Raw genomic sequence first — 20,675 nt, 5'->3', positions numbered from 1 at the left:
GAAAATGGTGTTTTTGAAAAACCTGTGCGATCACATGTTACTACTGGCGATATCCATGATGATAACCATCTACCCGCTATGGCTTAGTACAGCCACGGGTCCAATATAGTCCATCGACGTGGCAATTATTATTATTTTTTATGCATAGTAATTTCTACCATGCCTAAACCTAAGTCACAGATTATCCAATTAGTTTATTATTATCTTTAGTGGAGGTTAACACCTTCCCCTTTTCTTTACCCTAAACCTAACCACGGGCATAGATGCCTGAACCTAATTCCTTATTCATTCACTTCATTTTACATAGGCCCCCCCCTCATATAGTCTTCATATTTTCCCTCACAATTGGCTTTTCCATATTTCCCATTAGGAGTTCCTAGACTCCTAGAGTCCCTGAATGCAACCATTTACCGGCTCAACTTTTTATTTTTCCAAATTCCGAGGACCCCTGAATGCAACCATTTACCGGTCCAATTTTTTTTTTATATATTTTTATTCTTTTTTATATCTAGGTTTACTTTTTAGTTTTTAGTTCTGCACCCCCCTCTGAGGTGTGGAAATTTTTACAATCTCTTTCCCTTTGGGGAATTTTATTTCTTTATTTTATTCGTCTTGGACATCGCCAATTGGAAGGTCACGGGGTTACAGGCAGTTCCGCTTGAATCCCGCTCCCTCTTTCCGCTTCAAGTCTTCATCGTGGAAGCACGCTCTTTTTTGCTCGCACAGGTATTTTCTTTAGTTTGCTTGGCTGAAGAAGGTTTATTGTAACCGAAACGTCCCGCTAATTGCAACTGTTTAAATAAATAAATCTACTTGATTGACATCATTTTCCGACTTTTTCCGAATTTTTCACAATTTTTGGAAATTATATCACAAGCTAAGAAATACCATTGGTGCGGTACAACACCTTAAAAATGGATGAACACTATAACCCACATGAATGGACTTAGGCCCAGAGCAGAAGAGCTGGTAGGACCCGTTTTAAAGCTCCCTATATCAACCATAATCGACATTATTCACCGGAGAACCACGAGGTCCGCCAAGACTACAAAAATGGCGGCGCCCGCAGTGTGGAGCGCGCGCCATCTTACGCGCAAGCTGTCAGATGGGGCCCTCGGAGATCTTATCCTTCACCGGAGCATACCGGAACCAGGTACGATTACCCACATTATGGGCACAGACCTGCGCCATGGCAAGTACCGAGGGCCGAACATCACTCCAGATGGAGTCACGATGACCAATACCATGACTATAGATCGTCACCAAGCAGAGGTCAGATCCACCTCCAGACCAACCAACACAGGGTCAGCCCCTTCGGGCCAACACCATGTCTTCTCCAGACCCATGAAGGCGGTGCAAAAACGTCGCCACATCAGCCCTCCAGACCTGGAGGAACCCAACGGAACCGACTAAAGGATCACCACCAAGCGTGCTTGGTTTAACCCCATCGTGAAGATCCAGGTTTTACATTGGGGGTGTGAAACATATATACCTATTAGTCCTATATTAGAAGTAGAACACCTCCACCTGCCCTACTGGGCTTACATTACTATTACAGAGGGGTACCCTATTTGAGATGACGTCACGCCTTGCAGCTGTTTTTCCACTTAAGGTGTTCATCCCCCTCTCCTTATTCCTGGAGTGTAGCTCAATATTTGATTCTAAGCATTATTATTTTATTATTACCATTATTTCATATTACTTAATTCCACTTTCTTGGGACTATGAGTAAGATTTATATTTTGTCCAGGCCTTGCAGACTTAACGTGTGATTAGGTGATAGGTGTATTTTAGTGTGTATACAGAGATCAGCACATCTATATATTATCGCATTTTTAGCAGTGAGAGGGAATAGTCATGCTTTGACAGTTATGAGCCCATGTCGGGCTTTTACAAGGGAATGCTTTAATGGGTTGAAATGTTTGTTTAAGTATGAAAAAACATATATGTCCATAACACTATTATGAAACCTTATTAGGCAATATGTGTAGACAATATTGTTGACATCTTGCTTACTTTCCCCATGATAATCATCCATTTATAGGCCTGTCATGACCTCTTCTGTCGAGCCACTTACCCCTAATATTGTTCCATTTATGCCTTGCTATATATTATGTGTTTAGACTTCTTTAACATCCCCTCATACCTTCCCTAACCCTAACCGTGTACCTGTGTGCCTGAACCTAATTTCCATCTGCCATACGTTACTGGGACATGTGGAGTTCTATAATGGATACTTTATGTATCTCCCAACTTACAACTAATACACCCTATTTTGTGGAGACATATTTGAATCCTATTCCATAATGCATTTCAGCTACAGCATAGACACTTAGACTGCTATGAAGGTGCTATACCAAGTGTTATCCACCAGAGGGTACTCTTGTTCCTTTTTTAGACAAGTCCACAGTACCAACCTACTAGAAAAACAATAAGATACAATATATACTAATTAAAACCAAATAGTAAACAGAGGCAATACTTTGTAAGACAATGGATTCATTAGTTGAATACCCGTCTCCCATTAAGCATCACTGTGAAATAATCCAATAGAATATAATTAAATACTAGTATATATATATAATATATATATATGTATAAATATCATGGTGTTTACAACCCAAAAAGGAACAAGCACCAAGAGGCAATATTTGGAAAGACAATGGATTCACAAGTTGGATACCCGTCTCCCTTTAGGCCTCAATGAGAAATAACTTATAGAAGATTACCAAATACTAGAAGATATACATATATGGTATATACGTATAAATAATATAATATTATAATTATAATTCCCACTCTAATACCACCAGGCCTTAATGGGAGATAGATATCATTACATACATGGATTCTAGCGAGTACACTACCCAGTGGACAGTCTCTGGCTGTCCATTGTCCTCTCTTAACCTAACCCCGTCAGTGCTGTTTTGATGTGTTGTCATGATATTTATTTCTTCATTAAGGGGCATTATCAGGCGGCCTCCCCAGTTAATGCCTTAGTCATGTTGGTTACGAGGGAACACTGTCATGTCCACCACTGTATACCTGATGTTACTTTTCTTTCTTTTTGTTCATTTTTCCATATCCATTTCATGCAAAGTATACCCACCAGACATGTCACTGGGATATAGCCATATATATTTGTATGTGTACTTTTGTTTTTTGTTTTCATTTATTTCAATATCCATTCCATTTCATGCAAAGTTACTACTTGACATGTCACTGTGAGATATACCAGATATATACATAAGATGTATATGCATAATCATACTTATATATGATCATAGGAAAATGGTGTTTTTGAAAAACCTGTGCGATCACATGTTACTACTGGCGATATCCATGATGATAACCATCTACCCGCTATGGCTTAGTACAGCCACGGGTCCAATATAGTCCATCGACGTGGCAATTATTATTATTTTTTATGCATAGTAATTTCTACCATGCCTAAACCTAAGTCACAGATTATCCAATTAGTTTATTATTATCTTTAGTGGAGGTTAACACCTTCCCCTTTTCTTTACCCTAAACCTAACCACGGGCATAGATGCCTGAACCTAATTCCTTATTCATTCACTTCATTTTACATAGGCCCCCCCCTCATATAGTCTTCATATTTTCCCTCACAATTGGCTTTTCCATATTTCCCATTAGGAGTTCCTAGACTCCTAGAGTCCCTGAATGCAACCATTTACCGGCTCAACTTTTTATTTTTCCAAATTCCGAGGACCCCTGAATGCAACCATTTACCGGTCCAATTTTTTTTTTATATATTTTTATTCTTTTTTATATCTAGGTTTACTTTTTAGTTTTTAGTTCTGCACCCCCCTCTGAGGTGTGGAAATTTTTACAATCTCTTTCCCTTTGGGGAATTTTATTTCTTTATTTTATTCGTCTTGGACATCGCCAATTGGAAGGTCACGGGGTTACAGGCAGTTCCGCTTGAATCCCGCTCCCTCTTTCCGCTTCAAGTCTTCATCGTGGAAGCACGCTCTTTTTTGCTCGCACAGGTATTTTCTTTAGTTTGCTTGGCTGAAGAAGGTTTATTGTAACCGAAACGTCCCGCTAATTGCAACTGTTTAAATAAATAAATCTACTTGATTGACATCATTTTCCGACTTTTTCCGAATTTTTCACAATTTTTGGAAATTATATCACAAGCTAAGAAATACCATTGGTGCGGTACAACACCTTAAAAATGGATGAACACTATAACCCACATGAATGGACTTAGGCCCAGAGCAGAAGAGCTGGTAGGACCCGTTTTAAAGCTCCCTATATCAACCATAATCGACATTATTCACCGGAGAACCACGAGGTCCGCCAAGACTACAAAAATGGCGGCGCCCGCAGTGTGGAGCGCGCGCCATCTTACGCGCAAGCTGTCAGATGGGGCCCTCGGAGATCTTATCCTTCACCGGAGCATGCCGGAACCAGGTACGATTACCCACATTATGGGCACAGACCTGCGCCATGGCAAGTACCGAGGGCCGAACATCACTCCAGATGGAGTCACGATGACCAATACCATGACTATAGATCGTCACCAAGCAGAGGTCAGATCCACCTCCAGACCAACCAACACAGGGTCAGCCCCTTCGGGCCAACACCATGTCTTCTCCAGACCCATGAAGGCGGTGCAAAAACGTCGCCACATCAGCCCTCCAGACCTGGAGGAACCCAACGGAACCGACTAAAGGATCACCACCAAGCGTGCTTGGTTTAACCCCATCGTGAAGATCCAGGTTTTACATTGGGGGTGTGAAACATATATACCTATTAGTCCTATATTAGAAGTAGAACACCTCCACCTGCCCTACTGGGCTTACATTACTATTACAGAGGGGTACCCTATTTGAGATGACGTCACGCCTTGCAGCTGTTTTTCCACTTAAGGTGTTCATCCCCCTCTCCTTATTCCTGGAGTGTAGCTCAATATTTGATTCTAAGCATTATTATTTTATTATTACCATTATTTCATATTACTTAATTCCACTTTCTTGGGACTATGAGTAAGATTTATATTTTGTCCAGGCCTTGCAGACTTAACGTGTGATTAGGTGATAGGTGTATTTTAGTGTGTATACAGAGATCAGCACATCTATATATTATCGCATTTTTAGCAGTGAGAGGGAATAGTCATGCTTTGACAGTTATGAGCCCATGTCGGGCTTTTACAAGGGAATGCTTTAATGGGTTGAAATGTTTGTTTAAGTATGAAAAAACATATATGTCCATAACACTATTATGAAACCTTATTAGGCAATATGTGTAGACAATATTGTTGACATCTTGCTTACTTTCCCCATGATAATCATCCATTTATAGGCCTGTCATGACCTCTTCTGTCGAGCCACTTACCCCTAATATTGTTCCATTTATGCCTTGCTATATATTATGTGTTTAGACTTCTTTAACATCCCCTCATACCTTCCCTAACCCTAACCGTGTACCTGTGTGCCTGAACCTAATTTCCATCTGCCATACGTTACTGGGACATGTGGAGTTCTATAATGGATACTTTATGTATCTCCCAACTTACAACTAATACACCCTATTTTGTGGAGACATATTTGAATCCTATTCCATAATGCATTTCAGCTACAGCATAGACACTTAGACTGCTATGAAGGTGCTATACCAAGTGTTATCCACCAGAGGGTACTCTTGTTCCTTTTTTAGACAAGTCCACAGTACCAACCTACTAGAAAAACAATAAGATACAATATATACTAATTAAAACCAAATAGTAAACAGAGGCAATACTTTGTAAGACAATGGATTCATTAGTTGAATACCCGTCTCCCATTAAGCATCACTGTGAAATAATCCAATAGAATATAATTAAATACTAGTATATATATATAATATATATATATGTATAAATATCATGGTGTTTACAACCCAAAAAGGAACAAGCACCAAGAGGCAATATTTGGAAAGACAATGGATTCACAAGTTGGATACCCGTCTCCCTTTAGGCCTCAATGAGAAATAACTTATAGAAGATTACCAAATACTAGAAGATATACATATATGGTATATACGTATAAATAATATAATATTATAATTATAATTCCCACTCTAATACCACCAGGCCTTAATGGGAGATAGATATCATTACATACATGGATTCTAGCGAGTACACTACCCAGTGGACAGTCTCTGGCTGTCCATTGTCCTCTCTTAACCTAACCCCGTCAGTGCTGTTTTGATGTGTTGTCATGATATTTATTTCTTCATTAAGGGGCATTATCAGGCGGCCTCCCCAGTTAATGCCTTAGTCATGTTGGTTACGAGGGAACACTGTCATGTCCACCACTGTATACCTGATGTTACTTTTCTTTCTTTTTGTTCATTTTTCCATATCCATTTCATGCAAAGTATACCCACCAGACATGTCACTGGGATATAGCCATATATATTTGTATGTGTACTTTTGTTTTTTGTTTTCATTTATTTCAATATCCATTCCATTTCATGCAAAGTTACTACTTGACATGTCACTGTGAGATATACCAGATATATACATAAGATGTATATGCATAATCATACTTATATATGATCATAGGAAAATGGTGTTTTTGAAAAACCTGTGCGATCACATGTTACTACTGGCGATATCCATGATGATAACCATCTACCCGCTATGGCTTAGTACAGCCACGGGTCCAATATAGTCCATCGACGTGGCAATTATTATTATTTTTTATGCATAGTAATTTCTACCATGCCTAAACCTAAGTCACAGATTATCCAATTAGTTTATTATTATCTTTAGTGGAGGTTAACACCTTCCCCTTTTCTTTACCCTAAACCTAACCACGGGCATAGATGCCTGAACCTAATTCCTTATTCATTCACTTCATTTTACATAGGCCCCCCCCTCATATAGTCTTCATATTTTCCCTCACAATTGGCTTTTCCATATTTCCCATTAGGAGTTCCTAGACTCCTAGAGTCCCTGAATGCAACCATTTACCGGCTCAACTTTTTATTTTTCCAAATTCCGAGGACCCCTGAATGCAACCATTTACCGGTCCAATTTTTTTTTTATATATTTTTATTCTTTTTTATATCTAGGTTTACTTTTTAGTTTTTAGTTCTGCACCCCCCTCTGAGGTGTGGAAATTTTTACAATCTCTTTCCCTTTGGGGAATTTTATTTCTTTATTTTATTCGTCTTGGACATCGCCAATTGGAAGGTCACGGGGTTACAGGCAGTTCCGCTTGAATCCCGCTCCCTCTTTCCGCTTCAAGTCTTCATCGTGGAAGCACGCTCTTTTTTGCTCGCACAGGTATTTTCTTTAGTTTGCTTGGCTGAAGAAGGTTTATTGTAACCGAAACGTCCCGCTAATTGCAACTGTTTAAATAAATAAATCTACTTGATTGACATCATTTTCCGACTTTTTCCGAATTTTTCACAATTTTTGGAAATTATATCACAAGCTAAGAAATACCATTGGTGCGGTACAACACCTTAAAAATGGATGAACACTATAACCCACATGAATGGACTTAGGCCCAGAGCAGAAGAGCTGGTAGGACCCGTTTTAAAGCTCCCTATATCAACCATAATCGACATTATTCACCGGAGAACCACGAGGTCCGCCAAGACTACAAAAATGGCGGCGCCCGCAGTGTGGAGCGCGCGCCATCTTACGCGCAAGCTGTCAGATGGGGCCCTCGGAGATCTTATCCTTCACCGGAGCATGCCGGAACCAGGTACGATTACCCACATTATGGGCACAGACCTGCGCCATGGCAAGTACCGAGGGCCGAACATCACTCCAGATGGAGTCACGATGACCAATACCATGACTATAGATCGTCACCAAGCAGAGGTCAGATCCACCTCCAGACCAACCAACACAGGGTCAGCCCCTTCGGGCCAACACCATGTCTTCTCCAGACCCATGAAGGCGGTGCAAAAACGTCGCCACATCAGCCCTCCAGACCTGGAGGAACCCAACGGAACCGACTAAAGGATCACCACCAAGCGTGCTTGGTTTAACCCCATCGTGAAGATCCAGGTTTTACATTGGGGGTGTGAAACATATATACCTATTAGTCCTATATTAGAAGTAGAACACCTCCACCTGCCCTACTGGGCTTACATTACTATTACAGAGGGGTACCCTATTTGAGATGACGTCACGCCTTGCAGCTGTTTTTCCACTTAAGGTGTTCATCCCCCTCTCCTTATTCCTGGAGTGTAGCTCAATATTTGATTCTAAGCATTATTATTTTATTATTACCATTATTTCATATTACTTAATTCCACTTTCTTGGGACTATGAGTAAGATTTATATTTTGTCCAGGCCTTGCAGACTTAACGTGTGATTAGGTGATAGGTGTATTTTAGTGTGTATACAGAGATCAGCACATCTATATATTATCGCATTTTTAGCAGTGAGAGGGAATAGTCATGCTTTGACAGTTATGAGCCCATGTCGGGCTTTTACAAGGGAATGCTTTAATGGGTTGAAATGTTTGTTTAAGTATGAAAAAACATATATGTCCATAACACTATTATGAAACCTTATTAGGCAATATGTGTAGACAATATTGTTGACATCTTGCTTACTTTCCCCATGATAATCATCCATTTATAGGCCTGTCATGACCTCTTCTGTCGAGCCACTTACCCCTAATATTGTTCCATTTATGCCTTGCTATATATTATGTGTTTAGACTTCTTTAACATCCCCTCATACCTTCCCTAACCCTAACCGTGTACCTGTGTGCCTGAACCTAATTTCCATCTGCCATACGTTACTGGGACATGTGGAGTTCTATAATGGATACTTTATGTATCTCCCAACTTACAACTAATACACCCTATTTTGTGGAGACATATTTGAATCCTATTCCATAATGCATTTCAGCTACAGCATAGACACTTAGACTGCTATGAAGGTGCTATACCAAGTGTTATCCACCAGAGGGTACTCTTGTTCCTTTTTTAGACAAGTCCACAGTACCAACCTACTAGAAAAACAATAAGATACAATATATACTAATTAAAACCAAATAGTAAACAGAGGCAATACTTTGTAAGACAATGGATTCATTAGTTGAATACCCGTCTCCCATTAAGCATCACTGTGAAATAATCCAATAGAATATAATTAAATACTAGTATATATATATAATATATATATATGTATAAATATCATGGTGTTTACAACCCAAAAAGGAACAAGCACCAAGAGGCAATATTTGGAAAGACAATGGATTCACAAGTTGGATACCCGTCTCCCTTTAGGCCTCAATGAGAAATAACTTATAGAAGATTACCAAATACTAGAAGATATACATATATGGTATATACGTATAAATAATATAATATTATAATTATAATTCCCACTCTAATACCACCAGGCCTTAATGGGAGATAGATATCATTACATACATGGATTCTAGCGAGTACACTACCCAGTGGACAGTCTCTGGCTGTCCATTGTCCTCTCTTAACCTAACCCCGTCAGTGCTGTTTTGATGTGTTGTCATGATATTTATTTCTTCATTAAGGGGCATTATCAGGCGGCCTCCCCAGTTAATGCCTTAGTCATGTTGGTTACGAGGGAACACTGTCATGTCCACCACTGTATACCTGATGTTACTTTTCTTTCTTTTTGTTCATTTTTCCATATCCATTTCATGCAAAGTATACCCACCAGACATGTCACTGGGATATAGCCATATATATTTGTATGTGTACTTTTGTTTTTTGTTTTCATTTATTTCAATATCCATTCCATTTCATGCAAAGTTACTACTTGACATGTCACTGTGAGATATACCAGATATATACATAAGATGTATATGCATAATCATACTTATATATGATCATAGGAAAATGGTGTTTTTGAAAAACCTGTGCGATCACATGTTACTACTGGCGATATCCATGATGATAACCATCTACCCGCTATGGCTTAGTACAGCCACGGGTCCAATATAGTCCATCGACGTGGCAATTATTATTATTTTTTATGCATAGTAATTTCTACCATGCCTAAACCTAAGTCACAGATTATCCAATTAGTTTATTATTATCTTTAGTGGAGGTTAACACCTTCCCCTTTTCTTTACCCTAAACCTAACCACGGGCATAGATGCCTGAACCTAATTCCTTATTCATTCACTTCATTTTACATAGGCCCCCCCCTCATATAGTCTTCATATTTTCCCTCACAATTGGCTTTTCCATATTTCCCATTAGGAGTTCCTAGACTCCTAGAGTCCCTGAATGCAACCATTTACCGGCTCAACTTTTTATTTTTCCAAATTCCGAGGACCCCTGAATGCAACCATTTACCGGTCCAATTTTTTTTTAATATATTTTTATTCTTTTTTATATCTAGGTTTACTTTTTAGTTTTTAGTTCTGCACCCCCCTCTGAGGTGTGGAAATTTTTACAATCTCTTTCCCTTTGGGGAATTTTATTTCTTTATTTTATTCGTCTTGGACATCGCCAATTGGAAGGTCACGGGGTTACAGGCAGTTCCGCTTGAATCCCGCTCCCTCTTTCCGCTTCAAGTCTTCATCGTGGAAGCACGCTCTTTTTTGCTCGCACAGGTATTTTCTTTAGTTTGCTTGGCTGAAGAAGGTTTATTGTAACCGAAACGTCCCGCTAATTGCAACTGTTTAAATAAATAAATCTACTTGATTGACATCATTTTCCGACTTTTTCCGAATTTTTCACAATTTTTGGAAATTATATCACAAGCTAAGAAATACCATTGGTGCGGTACAACACCTTAAAAATGGATGAACACTATAACCCACATGAATGGACTTAGGCCCAGAGCAGAAGAGCTGGTAGGACCCGTTTTAAAGCTCCCTATATCAACCATAATCGACATTATTCACCGGAGAACCACGAGGTCCGCCAAGACTACAAAAATGGCGGCGCCCGCAGTGTGGAGCGCGCGCCATCTTACGCGCAAGCTGTCAGATGGGGCCCTCGGAGATCTTATCCTTCACCGGAGCATACCGGAACCAGGTACGATTACCCACATTATGGGCACAGACCTGCGCCATGGCAAGTACCGAGGGCCGAACATCACTCCAGATGGAGTCACGATGACCAATACCATGACTATAGATCGTCACCAAGCAGAGGTCAGATCCACCTCCAGACCAACCAACACAGGGTCAGCCCCTTCGGGCCAACACCATGTCTTCTCCAGACCCATGAAGGCGGTGCAAAAACGTCGCCACATCAGCCCTCCAGACCTGGAGGAACCCAACGGAACCGACTAAAGGATCACCACCAAGCGTGCTTGGTTTAACCCCATCGTGAAGATCCAGGTTTTACATTGGGGGTGTGAAACATATATACCTATTAGTCCTATATTAGAAGTAGAACACCTCCACCTGCCCTACTGGGCTTACATTACTATTACAGAGGGGTACCCTATTTGAGATGACGTCACGCCTTGCAGCTGTTTTTCCACTTAAGGTGTTCATCCCCCTCTCCTTATTCCTGGAGTGTAGCTCAATATTTGATTCTAAGCATTATTATTTTATTATTACCATTATTTCATATTACTTAATTCCACTTTCTTGGGACTATGAGTAAGATTTATATTTTGTCCAGGCCTTGCAGACTTAACGTGTGATTAGGTGATAGGTGTATTTTAGTGTGTATACAGAGATCAGCACATCTATATATTATCGCATTTTTAGCAGTGAGAGGGAATAGTCATGCTTTGACAGTTATGAGCCCATGTCGGGCTTTTACAAGGGAATGCTTTAATGGGTTGAAATGTTTGTTTAAGTATGAAAAAACATATATGTCCATAACACTATTATGAAACCTTATTAGGCAATATGTGTAGACAATATTGTTGACATCTTGCTTACTTTCCCCATGATAATCATCCATTTATAGGCCTGTCATGACCTCTTCTGTCGAGCCACTTACCCCTAATATTGTTCCATTTATGCCTTGCTATATATTATGTGTTTAGACTTCTTTAACATCCCCTCATACCTTCCCTAACCCTAACCGTGTACCTGTGTGCCTGAACCTAATTTCCATCTGCCATACGTTACTGGGACATGTGGAGTTCTATAATGGATACTTTATGTATCTCCCAACTTACAACTAATACACCCTATTTTGTGGAGACATATTTGAATCCTATTCCATAATGCATTTCAGCTACAGCATAGACACTTAGACTGCTATGAAGGTGCTATACCAAGTGTTATCCACCAGAGGGTACTCTTGTTCCTTTTTTAGACAAGTCCACAGTACCAACCTACTAGAAAAACAATAAGATACAATATATACTAATTAAAACCAAATAGTAAACAGAGGCAATACTTTGTAAGACAATGGATTCATTAGTTGAATACCCGTCTCCCATTAAGCATCACTGTGAAATAATCCAATAGAATATAATTAAATACTAGTATATATATATAATATATATATATGTATAAATATCATGGTGTTTACAACCCAAAAAGGAACAAGCACCAAGAGGCAATATTTGGAAAGACAATGGATTCACAAGTTGGATACCCGTCTCCCTTTAGGCCTCAATGAGAAATAACTTATAGAAGATTACCAAATACTAGAAGATATACATATATGGTATATACGTATAAATAATATAATATTATAATTATAATTCCCACTCTAATACCACCAGGCCTTAATGGGAGATAGATATCATTACATACATGGATTCTAGCGAGTACACTACCCAGTGGACAGTCTCTGGCTGTCCATTGTCCTCTCTTAACCTAACCCCGTCAGTGCTGTTTTGATGTGTTGTCATGATATTTATTTCTTCATTAAGGGGCATTATCAGGCGGCCTCCCCAGTTAATGCCTTAGTCATGTTGGTTACGAGGGAACACTGTCATGTCCACCACTGTATACCTGATGTTACTTTTCTTTCTTTTTGTTCATTTTTCCATATCCATTTCATGCAAAGTATACCCACCAGACATGTCACTGGGATATAGCCATATATATTTGTATGTGTACTTTTGTTTTTTGTTTTCATTTATTTCAATATCCATTCCATTTCATGCAAAGTTACTACTTGACATGTCACTGTGAGATATACCAGATATATACATAAGATGTATATGCATAATCATACTTATATATGATCATAGGAAAATGGTGTTTTTGAAAAACCTGTGCGATCACATGTTACTACTGGCGATATCCATGATGATAACCATCTACCCGCTATGGCTTAGTACAGCCACGGGTCCAATATAGTCCATCGACGTGGCAATTATTATTATTTTTTATGCATAGTAATTTCTACCATGCCTAAACCTAAGTCACAGATTATCCAATTAGTTTATTATTATCTTTAGTGGAGGTTAACACCTTCCCCTTTTCTTTACCCTAAACCTAACCACGGGCATAGATGCCTGAACCTAATTCCTTATTCATTCACTTCATTTTACATAGGCCCCCCCCTCATATAGTCTTCATATTTTCCCTCACAATTGGCTTTTCCATATTTCCCATTAGGAGTTCCTAGACTCCTAGAGTCCCTGAATGCAACCATTTACCGGCTCAACTTTTTATTTTTCCAAATTCCGAGGACCCCTGAATGCAACCATTTACCGGTCCAATTTTTTTTTTATATATTTTTATTCTTTTTTATATCTAGGTTTACTTTTTAGTTTTTAGTTCTGCACCCCCCTCTGAGGTGTGGAAATTTTTACAATCTCTTTCCCTTTGGGGAATTTTATTTCTTTATTTTATTCGTCTTGGACATCGCCAATTGGAAGGTCACGGGGTTACAGGCAGTTCCGCTTGAATCCCGCTCCCTCTTTCCGCTTCAAGTCTTCATCGTGGAAGCACGCTCTTTTTTGCTCGCACAGGTATTTTCTTTAGTTTGCTTGGCTGAAGAAGGTTTATTGTAACCGAAACGTCCCGCTAATTGCAACTGTTTAAATAAATAAATCTACTTGATTGACATCATTTTCCGACTTTTTCCGAATTTTTCACAATTTTTGGAAATTATATCACAAGCTAAGAAATACCATTGGTGCGGTACAACACCTTAAAAATGGATGAACACTATAACCCACATGAATGGACTTAGGCCCAGAGCAGAAGAGCTGGTAGGACCCGTTTTAAAGCTCCCTATATCAACCATAATCGACATTATTCACCGGAGAACCACGAGGTCCGCCAAGACTACAAAAATGGCGGCGCCCGCAGTGTGGAGCGCGCGCCATCTTACGCGCAAGCTGTCAGATGGGGCCCTCGGAGATCTTATCCTTCACCGGAGCATACCGGAACCAGGTACGATTACCCACATTATGGGCACAGACCTGCGCCATGGCAAGTACCGAGGGCCGAACATCACTCCAGATGGAGTCACGATGACCAATACCATGACTATAGATCGTCACCAAGCAGAGGTCAGATCCACCTCCAGACCAACCAACACAGGGTCAGCCCCTTCGGGCCAACACCATGTCTTCTCCAGACCCATGAAGGCGGTGCAAAAACGTCGCCACATCAGCCCTCCAGACCTGGAGGAACCCAACGGAACCGACTAAAGGATCACCACCAAGCGTGCTTGGTTTAACCCCATCGTGAAGATCCAGGTTTTACATTGGGGGTGTGAAACATATATACCTATTAGTCCTATATTAGAAGTAGAACACCTCCACCTGCCCTACTGGGCTTACATTACTATTACAGAGGGGTACCCTATTTGAGATGACGTCACGCCTTGCAGCTGTTTTTCCACTTAAGGTGTTCATCCCCCTCTCCTTATTCCTGGAGTGTAGCTCAATATTTGATTCTAAGCATTATTATTTTATTATTACCATTATTTCATATTACTTAATTCCACTTTCTTGGGACTATGAGTAAGATTTATATTTTGTCCAGGCCTTGCAGACTTAACGTGTGATTAGGTGATAGGTGTATTTTAGTGTGTATACAGAGATCAGCACATCTATATATTATCGCATTTTTAGCAGTGAGAGGGAATAGTCATGCTTTGACAGTTATGAGCCCATGTCGGGCTTTTACAAGGGAATGCTTTAATGGGTTGAAATGTTTGTTTAAGTATGAAAAAACATATATGTCCATAACACTATTATGAAACCTTATTAGGCAATATGTGTAGACAATATTGTTGACATCTTGCTTACTTTCCCCATGATAATCATCCATTTATAGGCCTGTCATGACCTCTTCTGTCGAGCCACTTACCCCTAATATTGTTCCATTTATGCCTTGCTATATATTATGTGTTTAGACTTCTTTAACATCCCCTCATACCTTCCCTAACCCTAACCGTGTACCTGTGTGCCTGAACCTAATTTCCATCTGCCATACGTTACTGGGACATGTGGAGTTCTATAATGGATACTTTATGTATCTCCCAACTTACAACTAATACACCCTATTTTGTGGAGACATATTTGAATCCTATTCCATAATGCATTTCAGCTACAGCATAGACACTTAGACTGCTATGAAGGTGCTATACCAAGTGTTATCCACCAGAGGGTACTCTTGTTCCTTTTTTAGACAAGTCCACAGTACCAACCTACTAGAAAAACAATAAGATACAATATATACTAATTAAAACCAAATAGTAAACAGAGGCAATACTTTGTAAGACAATGGATTCATTAGTTGAATACCCGTCTCCCATTAAGCATCACTGTGAAATAATCCAATAGAATATAATTAAATACTAGTATATATATATAATATATATATATGTATAAATATCATGGTGTTTACAACCCAAAAAGGAACAAGCACCAAGAGGCAATATTTGGAAAGACAATGGATTCACAAGTTGGATACCCGTCTCCCTTTAGGCCTCAATGAGAAATAACTTATAGAAGATTACCAAATACTAGAAGATATACATATATGGTATATACGTATAAATAATATAATATTATAATTATAATTCCCACTCTAATACCACCAGGCCTTAATGGGAGATAGATATCATTACATACATGGATTCTAGCGAGTACACTACCCAGTGGACAGTCTCTGGCTGTCCATTGTCCTCTCTTAACCTAACCCTAACCCTAACCCCTAACCCTAACCCTAACCCTAACCCTAACCCTTGCCAAGCAGAACTCAGCAAGCTAAACTAGTTATGTATAGTATTTGCATTGAAATCTTAAGTCAATTTTATCATCAGCTTTCAGTGATATTTTATTGCTTCTTTCTGCAGCTCTCACTGAAATAAGGCTAATTTTCAACTTTGTTCAAATGTGCTGTAACTTTTGTTCCAAATGGTTTTCAAGAGTCTTTCATGGCTTGCCAAGCAGAACTCAGCATGCTAAACTAGTTATATATAGTATTTGCATTGAAATATTAAGTCAATTTTATCATCAGCTCTCAGTGAAATTTTATTGCTTCTTTCTGCAGCTCTCACTGAAATAAGGCTAATTTTCAACTTTGTTCAAATGTGCTGTAACTTTTTTTCCAAATGGTTTTCAAGAGTCTTTCATGGCTTGCCAAGCAGAACTCAGCATGCTAAACTAGTTATATATAGTATTTGCATTGAAATATTAAGTCAATTTTATCATCAGCTCTCAGTGAAATTTTATTGCTTCTTTCTGCAGCTCTCACTGAAATAAGGCTAATTTTCAACTTTGTTCAAATGTGCTGTAACTTTTGTTCCAAATGGTTTTCAAGAGTCTTTCATGGCTTGCCAAGCAGAACTCAGCATGCTAAACTAGTTACAGTATCTCACAAAAGTGAGTACACCCCTCACATTTCTTCAAATATTTCATTATATCTTTCCATGCGACAACACTGAATAAATGACACTTTGATGCAATGTCAAGTAGTCAGTGTACAGCTTGTATAACAGTGTAAATTTACTGTCCCCTCAAAATAACTCGACACACAGCCATTAATGTCTAAACTGTTGGCAACAAAAGTGAGTACACCCCTAAGAAAAAATGTCCAAATTGGGCCCAAAGTGTCAATATTTTGTTTTGCCATCATTATTTTCTAGCACTGCCTTAACCCTCTTGGGCATGTAGTTCACTAGAGCTTCACAGGTTGCAACTGGAACCCTCTTCTACCCATTCATGACGACATCAAGGAGCTGGTGGATATTAGAGTCCTTGCGCTCCTCCATCTCCCATTTGAGGATGCCCCAAAGATGCTCAATAGGGTTTAAGACTGGAGACATGCTTGGCCAGTCCATAACTTTTACCCTCAGCTTCTTTAGCAAGCCAGTGGTCGTTCGGAGGGGTGTTTGGGGTCGTTATCATGTTGTAGTACTGCCCTGCGGCCCAGTTTATGAAGGGAGGGGATCATGCTCTGCTTCAGTATGTCACAGTACATGTTAGAATTCAATGAACTGTAGATCCCCAGTGCTGGCAGCACTCATGCAGCCCCAGACCATGACACTCCAACCACCATGCTTGACTCTAGGCAAGACACACTTGTCTTTGTACTCCTCACCTGGTTGCCGCTCCACACTCTTAACACCATCTGAACCAAATAAATGTATTTTGGTCTCATCAGACCACAGGACATGGTTGCAGTAATCCATGTCCGTAGTCTGTTTGTCTTCAGCAAACTTTTTGTGGGGTTTCTTTTGCATCATCTTTAGAATAGGCTTCCTTCTGGGATGACAGCCATGCAGACCAGTATGATGCAGAGTGCGGCGTATGGTCTGAGCACTGACATGTTGACCCCCCACCCCTTCAAGCCCTTCAGCAATGCTGGCAGCACTCATACGTCTATTTTCCAAAGCCAACCTCTGTGTACGACGCTGACCACGTGCACTCAACCTTCGTAAACTGGGCCGCAGGGTGGTATTGCAACATGATAACGACCCCAAACACACCTCCAAGACGACCAGTGGCTTGCTAAAAAAGCTGAGGGTAAAGGTTATGGCCTGGCCAAGCATGTCTCCAGACCTAAACCCTATTGAGCATCTTTGGGGCATCCTCAAACAGAAGGTGGAGGAGCGCAAGGTCTTTAATATCCACCAGCTCTGTGATGCTGTCATAAATGGGTGGAAGAGGGTTCCAGTTGCAACCTGTGAAGCTCTAGTGAACTACATGCCCAAGAGGGTTAAGGCAGTGCTGGAAAATAATGGTGGCCACACAAAATATTTACACTTTGGGCCCAATTTGTAAAATTTTTCTAAGGGGTGTACTCACTTTTGTTGCCAGCAGTTTAGACATTAATGGCTGTGTGTCGAGTTATTTTGAGGGGACAGTAAATTTACACTTTTATACAAGCTGTACACTGACTACTTAACATTGTATCAAAGTGTCATTTATTCAGTGTTGTCCCATGGAAAGATATAAAGAAAAATGTGAAGAAATGTGAGGGGTGTACTCACTTTTGTGAGATACTGTATATATAGTATTTGCATTGAAATATTAAGTCAATTTTATCATCAGCTTTCAGTGAAATTTTATTGCTTCTTTCTGCAGCTCTCACTGAAATAAGGCTAATTTTCAACTTTGTTCAAATGTGCTGTAACTTTTGTTCCAAATGGTTTTCAAGAGTCTTTCATGGCTTGCCAAGCAGAACTCAGCATGCTAAACTAGTTATATATAGTATTTGCATTGAAATCTTAAGTCAATTTTATCATCAGCTTTCAGTGAAATTTTATTGCTTCTTTCTGCAGCTCTCACTGAAATAAGGCTAATTTTCAACTTTATTCAAAAGTGCTGTAACTTTTGTTCCAAATGGTTTTCAAGGGTCTTTCATGGCTTGCCAAGCAGAACTCAGCATGCTAAACTAGTTATATATAGTATTTGCATTGAAATCTTAAGTCAATTTTATCATCAGCTTTCAGTGAAATTTTATTGCTTCTTTCTGCAGCTCTCACTGAAATAAGGCTAATTTTCAACTTTGTTCAAATGTGCTGTAACTTTTGTTCCAAATGGTTTTCAAGAGTCTTTCATGGCTTGCCAAGCAGAACTCAGCATGCTAAACTAGTTATATATAGTATTTGCATTGAAATCTTAAGTCAATTTTATCATCAGCTTTCAGTGAAATTTTATTGCTTCTTTCTGCAGCTCTCACTGAAATAAGGCTAATTTTCAACTTTGTTCAAATGTGCTGTAACTTTTGTTCCAAATGGTTTTCAAGAGTCTTTCATGGCTTGCCAAGCAGAACTCAGCATGCTAAACTAGTTATATATAGTATTTGCATTGAAATCTTAAGTCAATTTTATCATCAGCTTTCAGTGAAATTTTATTGCTTCTTTCTGCAGCTCTCACTGAAATAAGGCTAATTTTCAACTTTGTTCAAATGTGCTGTAACTTTTGTTCCAAATGGTTTTCAAGAGTCTTTCATGGCTTGCCAAGCAGAACTCAGCATGCTAAACTAGTTATATATAGTATTTGCATTGAAATCTTAAGTCAATTTTATCATCAGCTTTCAGTGAAATTTTATTGCTTCTTTCTGCAGCTCTCACTGAAATAAGGCTAATTTTCAACTTTGTTCAAATGTGCTGTAACTTTTGTTCCAAATGGTTTTCAAGAGTCTTTCATGGCTTGCCAAGCGGAACTCAGCATGCTAAACTAGTTATATATAGTATTTGCATTGAAATATTAAGTCAATTTTATCATCAGCTCTCAGTGAAATTTTATTGCTTCTTTCTGCAGCTCTCACTGAAATAAGGCTAATTTTCAACTTTGTTCAAATGTGCTGTAACTTTTGTTCCAAATGGTTTTCAAGAGTCTTTCATGGCTTGCCAAGCAGAACTCAGCATGCTAAACTAGTTATATATAGTATTTGCATTGAAATATTAAGTCAATTTTATCATCGGCTTTCAGTGAAATTTTATTGCTTCTTTCTGCAGCTCTCACTGAAATAAGGCTAATTTTCAACTTTGTTCAAATGTGCTGTAACTTCTGTTCCAAATGGTTTTCAAGAGTCTTTCATGGCTTGCCAAGCAGAACTCAGCATGCTAAACTAGTTATATATAGTATTTGCATTGAAATCTTAAGTCAATTTTATCATCAGCTTTCAGTGAAATTTTATTGCTTCTTTCTGCAGCTCTCACTGAAATAAGGCTAATTTTCAACTTTGTTCAAATGTGCTGTAACTTTTGTTCCAAATGGTTTTCAAGAGTCTTTCATGGCTTGCCAAGCAGAACTCAGCATGCTAAACTAGTTATATATAGTATTTGCATTGAAATCTTAAGTCAATTTTATCATCAGCTTTCAGTGAAATTTTATTGCTTCTTTCTGCAGCTCTCACTGAAATAAGGCTAATTTTCAACTTTGTTCAAATGTGCTGTAACTTTTGTTCCAAATGGTTTTCAAGAGTCTTTCATGGCTTGCCAAGCGGAACTCAGCATGCTAAACTAGTTATATATAGTATTTGCATTGAAATATTAAGTCAATTTTATCATCAGCTCTCAGTGAAATTTTATTGCTTCTTTCTGCAGCTCTCACTGAAATAAGGCTAATTTTCAACTTTGTTCAAATGTGCTGTAACTTTTGTTCCAAATGGTTTTCAAGAGTCTTTCATGGCTTGCCAAGCAGAACTCAGCATGCTAAACTAGTTATATATAGTATTTGCATTGAAATATTAAGTCAATTTTATCATCGGCTTTCAGTGAAATTTTATTGCTTCTTTCTGCAGCTCTCACTGAAATAAGGCTAATTTTCAACTTTGTTCAAATGTGCTGTAACTTCTGTTCC

This window comes from Ammodytes marinus (genome assembly GCF_949987685.1).
Source record: "Ammodytes marinus genome assembly, chromosome: 14".
Taxonomy (NCBI): Eukaryota; Metazoa; Chordata; class Actinopteri; order Uranoscopiformes; family Ammodytidae; genus Ammodytes; species Ammodytes marinus.
The sequence above is the reverse complement of the archived record's forward strand: the minus strand, read 5'-3'. Positions refer to the sequence as shown.